The sequence below is a fragment of the Hyla sarda genome, chromosome 2 (genome assembly GCF_029499605.1).
Source record: "Hyla sarda isolate aHylSar1 chromosome 2, aHylSar1.hap1, whole genome shotgun sequence".
In the NCBI taxonomy this organism is placed as follows: Eukaryota; Metazoa; Chordata; class Amphibia; order Anura; family Hylidae; genus Hyla; species Hyla sarda.
In genome coordinates, this window is record NC_079190.1 from 499,113,898 (window position 1) to 499,125,229 (window position 11,332).

General features: G+C 42.2%; 1 protein-coding gene across 3 annotated transcripts in view; it reads right to left on the bottom strand.

The window, feature by feature from the left end:
• Window positions 1-9,010, bottom strand: part of LOC130358108 (cell surface glycoprotein CD200 receptor 1-B-like) — a 75,123-nt gene extending 66,113 nt beyond the window's left edge. The window contains exon 1 of one of the 3 annotated variants that reach the window (XM_056560930.1): window positions 8,881-9,010. The gene's annotated coding sequence lies outside the window, so the exon portion shown is untranslated. Of the gene's footprint in view, window positions 1-6,370; window positions 6,407-8,845 lie in introns of those variants that run through there. The other 2 variants (XM_056560931.1, XM_056560933.1) reach the window with 2 other exon arrangements.
• Between the last annotated feature and the right edge of the window lie 2,322 nt (window positions 9,011-11,332).

Here is an 11,332-nt window from a genome sequence, read left to right on the forward strand (position 1 = left end):
TCTCTTGGCTTCTCCCAGTGTGTACGAATCCATGAGAAATCATACAAACTATTCACTAGCTTGTATCGGACTCCAGGGTTTCTCTTCGATAATAGTTTAGCACAAGATGACCTATGTTGGCAATGTCACTCTAAGAGGGGCATGTTCCTTCATTTATGGTGGACGTGCCCAGTTTTGAGCATCTTTTGAGCACCCTCATCGGTGTTTCACCCTTCCGCCTCCTCACTAGTTAGGCACCCTACTGCCTATACCCCTATTATGACATACCTTAGAACCCCCCCCCCCCCCGCCCGATAAGCCAAAGGATCGAAAAAGTCAATCAGCCCTATAAGTTAAAAGAATAAGTTGTATGGCATAATGGGACATAATAAAAGTGATTTAACCCCTTCCCTAATTTCACGTAAAAAAATAATAATAATAAAAATATATATATATATATATATATATATATATATATACAGTGGTCCCTCAACATACGATGGTAATTTGTTCAAAACGAGCCATCGTTTGTCGAATCCATCGTATGTTGAGGGATCCGTGCAATGTAAAGTATAGGAAGCTGTACTCACCTGTCCCCGCCGCTCCGGACCAGGTCCTCACCGCTCCCGATGCTGTCCAAGGGGCTCTCGATTCTGTCCCGCTGCTCCGGTGTCTTCTTGGCGATCCTCCGGCTTCTTCCGCATCTCCTGCAGGGTCCGAGCCTCGCTTTCTGGTGACGTTATTACGCTGCTGCGCCGGCGCGGCGTGCGTAGTGACATAATAACGACGCCAGAAAGCGCGGCCCGGACCCTGGAGAAGATGCAGAAGACTCGCGAAGTGGACCCGGAGTAGCGGGAATAGGTAGGCGAACCTGCCCGGGATGCTTAAACTGCTATCCGACAGCAGCTTAAGCATTTTGAGCTGTCGGATAGCAGTTAATGCGATGGCCACATATAAAAGCATCGTATGTCGATTTTATCATATGTCGGGGCCATCGCAGGTTGGGGGGTTACTGTATATATACCAAAATAAACATAAACATATGTGGTAACGTTGCATGCATAAATTTCTGAACTATAAATATATAATGTTAATTAAACTGCGCGGTCAATGGTGTATGCGAAAAAATACCAAAGTCCAAAATTGTGTATTTTTGGTCACTTTGTATATATCATAAAAAAATGTATAAAAACAATCATAACAAGAATGGTAGCTATAAAAACTACAGATCATGGTGCAAAAAATGAGCTCTCAAATAGACTTAATAAAAAAAAAAAAAAATAAGTTATAGGGCCCAGAAGATGAAATTTTTAAGCATACTAATTTTGGTGCATGTAGTTATAATTTTTTTTGAAGTAGTAAAATAAAATAAAACCTTTATAAAATTGATATCCTTGTAACCATATGGACCTATAGAATGAAAATAAGGTGTCGTTTTTAGCGCCTAAAGTGCGTAGACACGGAAGCCGCCAAAAATTACAAAATGGTGTGTTTTTTTTTTAAATTTTGCCCCACAAAAAATGCATACAAATAACCTGCATAGAAACTCATATAATCCAACATGAACTTCTATACATGTTATTTGTATGCACATATATACATCTTATCTAGTGCTCTCTGCTGACACCTCTGTCCATTTTGGGAACTGTCCAGAGTAGGAGCAAATCCCCATTGCAAACCTATCCCGCTCTGGACAGTTCCTAAAATGGACAGAGGTGTCAGCAGAGAGCACTGTGGTCAGACAGAAAGGACATTCAAAAAGAAAAAAAAACTTCCCGTGGAGAATACAGTAGCTTATAAGTACTGGAAGGATTAAGATTTTTAAATAGAAGTCATTTACAAATCTGTTTAACTTTCTGGCACCAGTTGATTTAAAATAAAAAATGTTTTTCAGTGGAGTACCCCCTTTATGTGATGGAATTGCAAACTAATATAGAGGCAGTCCCACACCTGCTTCAACAGATAAAACAGGTTAGCACAAGGCATACACATTCACCTCTACCTTATTCTCATATAATGGGTTTTGCTGCACAATATAAACAAAAAAATCTTGCTCTGTGGCTTGTGGAGGATCTTACATTGGGGCTTTTCTAGACACTAAAAACAATCATGTTGTTCTCTAACCAGTTAGACATCACTAACTGTTAAAGGGGAACTCCGCTGCTCAACGTTGCGGTTCTATACAGCATTGTGAATATGTACCTGTCATTCTTTTGCTTCTTCCTTGTTTAAGATGGGACATTTCTATGTTTCTACATTTGTGGTCACATGGTGTGCGTTCTGCCTTCCTGCGTCTGCTCTCTGTGCATAGTTTATTTTTTTTACTGACCAAAATGGAAAAGTTACTAGGTCGTGTCCTTTTGAAGCTCAGTCCACACAAGTGATATTGTTTCTTCTTTTTGTACAGGATGTAGGTGTTATTATGTGGTTATAGCTATTGAGGTCAGTGATTTTTACATTCTGTATAACTATTTATTACAGTTCTTTGATTTTTTTTTAATGCTGTATAAATACGTTGCACATATCAGTACAGATTAACCCTTTATTATTCTGATGTAAATGTATATGTTATATACCTATTTTCAAGCTCTGTCAGTATACTGCTGCTATCTCTATGGGATCAGGATATATAGTAGTTGTATCACTCCCCTTCAGCTCTATCTGTATATTACTGTGCCTCTCTGGGATCGGGATATATAGTAGTTATATACTATCCCTCCAGCTCTATCTGTATATTGCTGCTGATTTCTCTATGGGATCAGGATACATAGTAGTTATACACCTCCCCTCCAGCTCTCTCTGTATACTGCTGCTGCTATTCCTATGAGATTAGGATATATAGTAGTTATACACCTGCCCTCCAGCTCTATCTGTATACTACTGCTGCTCTCTATGGGATGAGGATATATAGTAGTCATACATCTCCCCTCCAGCTCTATATGTATATTGCTGCTACTTTCTATATGGGATCAGGATATATAACACTTATACACCTCCCCTCCAGCTCTATCTGTATACTGCTGCTATCTCTATGGCATCATAATATATGGCAGCTATACATCTACGCTGAGGTTGTGTTCACACATTGCGTTTGTTTCAGCACTTTTTCCGTTTTTTCCTTGAATTTCTGGACATTGTGGGGAAAACAGTGACATTTTATCACAATTGTGCATATCATGGTAAAAATCTGTAATTTTGACCCCATTTTTGGAAAATCATAGCAAAAATAGCCACAATGCAGTAAACATATTTAAATGGGCACTCTCATTAAAACTAATTTTTGCTATTGCACTCCTTATGGGAAATAAAAAATATTTCTAATATACTTTGTTTAAAAAAAATAAAGTTTTCTATGTTTTATTTGTGCTTAAAAGGCTCAAGAGCACATTTTCCCCCATCTTATACACAGACTTTGAACCAAAGTCCAAACACAGGAAGTGCAGCCTGGAGTGCTGAGCGGGGGGGGGGGGGTGGGGGGGGTCCAACCAACAGCATATGGCAGGTAAGTGTGAGAGGAGCTATGATTGGATGAGGCTGGACACCCCCCCCCCCCCTAAGCACTCCAGGTTGCACTTCATCTGTTGGGGCTTTGGTCCAAAGATGGGGGAAAATGTACTTTTTTAAGCACAAATAAAACATAGAAATTTTTTTTTAAAACAAAGTATATTAGAAATAGATTGTATTTACCATAAGGAGTGCAATAGCAAAAAAAAAATTAGTTTTAATGAGAGTCGAGATTTAAAAAAAAGAAAATAAGTAAGAGTTCAAAATGTGAACAGCGCCTAAAGACTTCTCTACAATGAAATGTTTGGATCAAGACTGTAGACTATATCACATTTTTCTGTTGGTACTGTGGTTTCTGCCCACACTTGTATTTCCTTTTTTTGACTGTACTGATGGAAATAATATATTCAACCCCAGGCCCTTAATTTATAGGATTTTCCCTCTTTGTTGCTTTGAGTGACTGTAAATTTGAGGTCAGTTTGCACATTTATAGGCTGCATATTGAAATGGAATAGAGAAGAAGAGCAGGGTCCAGCTCCCAAGGAAAACGGATAAAATCCAAAGTTTTAATTCAAGCCATTAAAAGGTGAGTGAACAACAGAAAAAGGGGGAATAAAATCATAGCAGAAACGCAGACGCGTTTCGGACTATATAGTCCTTAATCATGGCATATTGCATATTGACATACATACTGTATATTGTTACATAATGTATTGGCCGTGTAATGAATTGTAAACAGTATAATGGTCTCAGACTGTTATTTTATATATATAAGGGTATAAGAAACGAAAATGTTAATACATAGGGTCCCAATACCACTGTCCCACCTACTTTACACAAGAAGTTATTGTGTGGCTGAGAGAAAAAGGTTAACCCAATAAGGACCCAGCCCGTTTTCACCTTAAATGGGTACTCCGGTGGAAAACTATTTTTTTCTTTAAATCAACTGGTGCCAGAAAGTTGAACAGATTTGTAAATTACTTCTATTAAAAAATCTTAATCCTTCCAGTACTTATCAGCTGCTGAATACTACAGAGGAAATTATTTTCATTTTGGAATACAGTGCTCTCTGCTGACATCGCGAGCACAGTGCTCTCTGCTGACATCATGACCACAGTGCTCTCTGCTGACATCTCTGTCCATTTTAGAAACTGTCCAGAGCAGCATATGTTTGCTACGGGGATTTTCTCCTACTCTGGACAGTTCTTAAAATGGACAGAGATATCAGCAGAGAGCACTGTGCTCGTGATTCAGCAGAGAGCACTTTGTTCCAAAAAGAAAAGAATTTCCTCTGTAGTATTCAGCAGCTAACAAGTATTGGAAGGATTGAGATTTTTTAAAAGAAGTAATTTACAAATCTGTTTAACTTTCTGGCACCAGTTGATTAAAAAAAAGTTTTCCACCAGAGTACCCCTTTAAGGAACCGGCCATTTCATTTTTTGCACATCTGACCACTGTCATTTTAAGCATTAATAACTCTGGGATGTATTCATTCTGATTCAGAGATTGTTTTTTCGTGACATATTCTACTTTAAGATAGTGGTAAAATGTTGTCGATACTTGCATCATTTCTTGGTGAAAAATTCCAAAATTTGATGAAAAAATAGAAAATGTTGCATTTTTTTTTTTATTTGAAGCTCTCTGCTTATAAGGAAAATGGATATTCCAAATAAATGATATATTGATTCACATATACAATATGTCTTCTTTATGTTTGCATCATAAAGTTGACATGTTTTTACTTTAGACATCAGAGGGCTTCAAAGTTCAGCAGCCATTTAAAAAATGTTCCCAAAATTTTCAAAATCGAAATTTTTCAGGGACAGTTCAGTTGGAAGTGGATTTGAAGGGCCTTCATATTAGAAATACCCCATAAATACCCCATTATAGAAACTGCACCCCTCAAAGTATTCAAAATTACATTCAAAAAGTTTATTAACCCTTTAGGTGTTTCACAGGAATAGCAGCAAATTGAAGGAGAAAATTCAAAATCTTCATTTTTTACATTTGCATGTTCTTGTAAACCCAGTTTTTGAATTTTTACAAGGGGTAAAAGGAAAGAAATCTTCCTAAAATGTGTAACCCAATTTCTCTCGAGTAAGGAAATACCTCATATGTGTATGTCAAGTGCTCTGTGGGTGCACTAGAGGGCTCAGAAGGGAAGGAGCGACATTGGGATTTTGGAGAGTGAGTTTTTCTGAAATGGTTTTTGGGGGGCATGTCACATTTAAGAAGCCCCTATGGTGCCAGGACAGCAAAACATTTTTTAATAAAAACACATGGGATACTATTTTGGAAACTACACCCTTCAAGGCACGTAACAAGGAGTCCGCTGAGCCTTAACACCCCACAGGTGTCTGACAACTGTTTGTTAAAGTTGGATGTGTAAATGATTTTTTATTTTTTTTTTCACAAAAATGCTAGTTTTCCCCAAAATTGTACATTTTTACAAGGGGTAATGGGTGAAGATGCCCCCCAAAATTTGTAACCCCATCTCTTCTGAGTATGGAAATACCCCATGTGTGGACGTCAAGTGCACTGCTGCCGAACTACAATGCTCAGAAAAAAAGGCGTCACATTTGACTTTTGGAAAGCAAATTTTGCTGAAATGGTTTTTGGGGGGCATGTCGCATTTATGGTGCCAGAACAGCAAAACATTCCCCACATGGCATACTATTTTGGAAACTACACCCCTCAAGAAATGTTACAAGGGGTACAGTGAGCCTTAACACCCCACCGGTGTTCATTAAATTGGCATGTGAAAAGGAAAAATTAGATTTTTTACACTAAAATGCTGGGGTTACCCTAAATTTTTCATTTTCACAAGTGGTAACGAGAAAATGTCACCGTAAATTTGTAAATACATTTCTTTGGAGTAAGGACATACCTCATATCTGGGCGTAAACAGCTCTGCGGGTGCACACCAGGAGCAGGAGCGCAGTCAGAGGCATTGAGCTTTTACATAGCTGCCTATGGAACCAGAACAGCGGGACCCCTCCCCCCTCAAGGAGCATTACATGGGGTAAATTACTAACAAGGGGTACAGTGGGACGTAAAATATTAAAATTGTTTATGTTCCCAGAATGATGACCCCGAGCATAGCCAAAACTAAAAAATATGCCCACCCCAAACCCTATGCTGGGAATGCGATGTGTGTGGCCGTCCCTAACCTGTTGCCTCAAATGTGCACCCCACTCAGGTGGAGGGAGAGCGCTGCACATTTGAGGCAACATAAAAAGTCCCCGATGATAGTGACTCAGTGACTCATGACCCATTTTTGGATAAAAATACCTCCAGAGGTCTTATCAGATTTTTTTTTTTTTTTTTTTGCTGAAACATTTTTTGGGGCAATTTAGTGGTTTATGGGGTTAAAACTTGGACTTGGTACATTGGGGTCAAATTATGGGAAATTAAAATGAAAAGGGAAAATTAAGTACTGCATGGAAGTGTGCGTACTAATGTAGTACTCCCAGAAGCAGTTTTTTGCAGAGGCTCGGATGATCGGGGCAAGTGTCACATTGAGTGGTGGTGTGCCGCATTATCAGTGTCATGACCATACTGTAAAGTGGGTCTGATAGAGGACGTCCCCGCTCCAGTACTGTCTGACACTGGGTTTTTTGACCAGGCCCATAGGCCCCAAAATGTCCTCATTTCTGCTGCATCAATGGCGTACCATTCATTGGACCTAGCCAAAAAAGAATCAGGGTGGTGGGCGATGAACTGCTGGGCATACAGATTTGTCTGCTCCACCATCAGATTGACCAACCTGTCACTGAAAAAATAGCTAAAATAGTCAATTTCAGTGAATCCACCAGTGTCAATCTGGATTCCGGAGTCACAAACAAGCTCAGGAATCTGTGGCCGATAACCCTCAGGGGATCTCCAGACAGGTTCACCAAAAGGGGGCTCCAGTACACTTGTCTGGGGGGTCGGACTCCGAGTATGAGCGGCATGGATGCTTGTACTAGTGCCGGCCACTGGGTCACTTTACTGGGGGGTGCGTGGCCTAGCCTTGCGGTGTCTCCGCCGCCGCACAGGGGACTCATCATCAGCACTAGATGATGAGGAGGACGTGGAAGAACACAGAATAGGATCTTCCTTGTCCTCACTGGCAGATTCTGAGTCAGAGGCAAGTAAAGCGTATGCCTCCGCCGTCAAAAATGCCCGCCGGGCCATCGCCTTTTTTCTATGGTGGCGCGTGGGGGGCGGGGGTTCATTGGCGGAGGGGAGGGTCAGTGTGTGTATAAATCACACACCGTTATATGGGGGGAAAAGAAAAAACGCTGCGGCCCAGAAAGGGGGGGCAAATGCAGTGCCCTGAACCCCTAATAGGGCCGGGGACCCTTGAGGACCTATTAGGGGGTCAGGGGCGACAACGACATTTGTTTTACTTTTCCTTTTCTTTACCTCCTACCTTTCCCTCACAGACAAACTCACCCTGACTAATGGACAGTTCTTCAGCCCTAAGGGGCTCAGATCTCGGCTGAGGGGGGTCCTTGGCTCCTTCTCGCAGCTCTGCCCGCTGACTGAACTCAGTAAGCTGGCAGAGCTGCGAGAAGAGGTCATTAACCCCTCCCCTGCTGGCTACTATTGGACGGATGATCGTCCAGCCAATAGCAGTGCTCCTGGGGGGGGGGGACGAAATTGCCACCTCCCCATAGATTTATTAGGTGATTGGGGGTGTATTCCCGTGACACGTATGACCCGAATTGTTGCAGATCGTCGGTGTGAACTCACCGGTGAGACATGAAGGGTCTCAGGAACCCCTGGGCATCTGCACGGGATGCCTGCTGAATGATTTCAGCAGGCATCCTGGTCCAATCCCCACCCGGCACATCGCAGCAGTGTGTCTGCCGGTATCGGCTTGTTGCCACTCCGAGCACGCACATCTGAGGCACTCTGTAGGGGTCCTTCGTTGGCGCATCCGCAGCGTAAAATACGCTGTGGATACGCTCGTCTGAACATACCCTTTGGGTGCTTTCACAGGTGTATTTTGCTGCCGATTTGCTTTAGCAGATTTTGCTTCCCATTGAAGTCAATGGGCAGCAGAATCTGCAGCAAAAAATACGCACGTGTGAAAGCACCTTACACTGTTATCATCCAGATTTTGTGCGGGTCTTTGTGCCTGGACAAGTGTTATTGGTTTGGTAAGTTGACGTAATGTTGTTGTTTTCACACTTTTAGGGGCTATTCAATGAATTGCCAGTAACTTCGAGCCGTATGATGTAAATAGCTGAACAGCGGAGGTGACACCACAGGAACCCTGTGATCAGGCCTCTTTTTTGATAATACTGTAGCTTGTGCCCACACACCTATTTCCTTTGTGAGCTCAAAAGTACAATTCTTGTGGCTTATTTCTTACTTTTATGACTGTACCTATGGAAATAATGTATTCACCTCTGGCCCTTGTTATTTTAGAGGGTTTTTCTTTTAGTTGCTTTGATTGATTGTACATTTATAGGTGGCATATTGGGATTTATACTGTATGGCGGAGATTTATCAAAACCTGTGCAGAGGCAAAGTTGCCCCGTTCCCCATAGCAACCAATCGGATCGCTTCTTTCATTTTACAGAGGCCTTCTTGAAAATGAAAGCAGCAATCTGATTGGTTGCTATGGGCAACTGGGCAACTTTGCCTCTCCACAAGTTTTGATAAATCTCCCCCTATGTTTTTACATTGTATATGTATTCACAGTCTAATGAATTGGGGTAAATTATATTTATAGGGGTGTTAAAGGGGTACTCCGGTGCTCCAGTGTTCTGAATATTCTGTTCAGAATGCTCTGAGCCGGTGGCCGTGATAGTGACGTCATGGCCGCGCCCCCTCGTGATGTCAAACCACACCCCATCCATTCATGTCTATGGGAGGGGGCGTGTCGGCAGACACGCCCCCTCCCATAGACATGAATGGAGGGGGCATGGCATGATGTCACAAGGGGGTGTGGCTGTGACATCACAACCACTGCAGCAAGAGCCCAGCGTTTGTTTAGAACGGCGGGTGCTGCAGGAGATCTCGGGGACCCCCATGATCAGACATGTACTATTGAAAGAGGATAAAATGCCTAGCAGCGGAGTACCCCTTTAAAGATGGAAATGTAAATAGATATATGCCAAAGGGTTTTTATGTAACTTTTATATTGATGGTCAATATCCAACTCCTAGAACCCCAGCTGATAGTGTGTAAGCGGGTTCACCCTTTTCATTGCTATGGGCCGCATGTCATGTGCAAGTATCCTCCGAACAAAAACAGAGTAGTATCCAGCTTCCAGTAGGTAAGCGGTTAAAAGACAACATTTTAATTACTCCATATTAAAATCTCAAACAAAAAAATGACATCACTAAAAAGTAAAAGTGAAACTCTGACTTGTTACGAGCTGGATAGTTCTTAAAGGGGTACTCCACTGGAAAACATTATTTTTTTTTTTTTATCAACTGGTGCCACAAAGTTAAACAGATTTGTAAATTATTTCTATTACAAAATCTTAATCCTTTCAGTACTTATCAACTGCTGTATGATCCACAGGAAATTATTTTCTTTTTGAATTTCCATTCCGCCTGACCACAGTGCACTCTGCTGACACCTCTGTCCATGTCAGGAACTGTCCACAGTAGGAGCAAATCCCCACAGTAAAAGCAGGGGACACGTCTGGCACTGCATGATTTGAGTCCCTGGCGGCGTAGTGTATTACTGATATTAGCCTTTGTTACTTTGGTCCCAGCTCTCTGCAGGTCATTTACTAGGTCCCCCGTGTGGTTCTGGGATTTTTGCTCACCGATCTTGTGATCATTTTGACACCACGGGGTGAGATCTTGCATGGAGCCCCAGATCGAGGGAGATTATCAGTGGTCTTGTATGTCTTCCATTTTCTAATAATTGCACCCACAGTTGATTTCCTTACACCAAGCTGCTTGCCTATTGCAGATTCAGTCTTCCCAGCCTGATGCAGGTCTACAATTCTGTTTCTGGTGTCCTTCGACAGCTCTTTGGTCTTGGCCATAGTGGAGTTTGGAGTGTGACAGTTTGTGGTTGTGGACAGGTGTCTTTTATACTGATAACAAGTTCAAACAGGAGCCATTAATACAGGTAATGAGTGGAGGACAGAGGAGACTCTTAAAGGGGTACTCCGCCCCTAGACATCTTATCCCCTATTTAAAGGATAGGAGATAAGATGTCAGATCGCCGTGGTCCCGCTGTCATTACTGCACAGAGCGAGTTCGCTCTGTGCGTAATGACGGGTGATACAGGGGATGGAGCAGCGTGACATCATGGCTCCGCCCCTTGTGACATCACGGTCCGCCCCCTTAATACAAGTCTATGGCAGGGGTGTGATGACCGCCACGCCCCCTCCCATAGACTCGTATTGAGGGGGCGGGCCGTGATGTCACCAGGGGCGGAGCCGTGACGTAACGATGCTCCGGCCCCTGTATTGCCCGTCATTACGTGCAGAGTGATCTCGCTCTGTGCAGTAATGATAGCGGGACCACGGCGATCTGACATCTTATCTCCTATCCTTTGGATAGGGGATAAGATGTCTAGGGGCGGAGTACCCCTTTAAAGAAGAGGTTACAGGTCTGTGAGAGCCAGAAATCCTGCTTGTTTGTAGGTGACCAAATACTTATTTTCCACGATAATTTGCAAATAAATTCTTAAAAAATCAGACAATGTGATTTTATGGATTTTTTTCTCATTCTGTCTCTCATAGTTGTGGTTATAACCTATGATGAAAATTACAGGACACCCTCAAATTTTTAAGTGGGAGAACTTGCACAATTGGTTGCTGACTAAATACTTTTTCCACCACTATAAGAATTGCCTTGTAAAATCCGCAGTTGCAGACTCGCAGTACGCA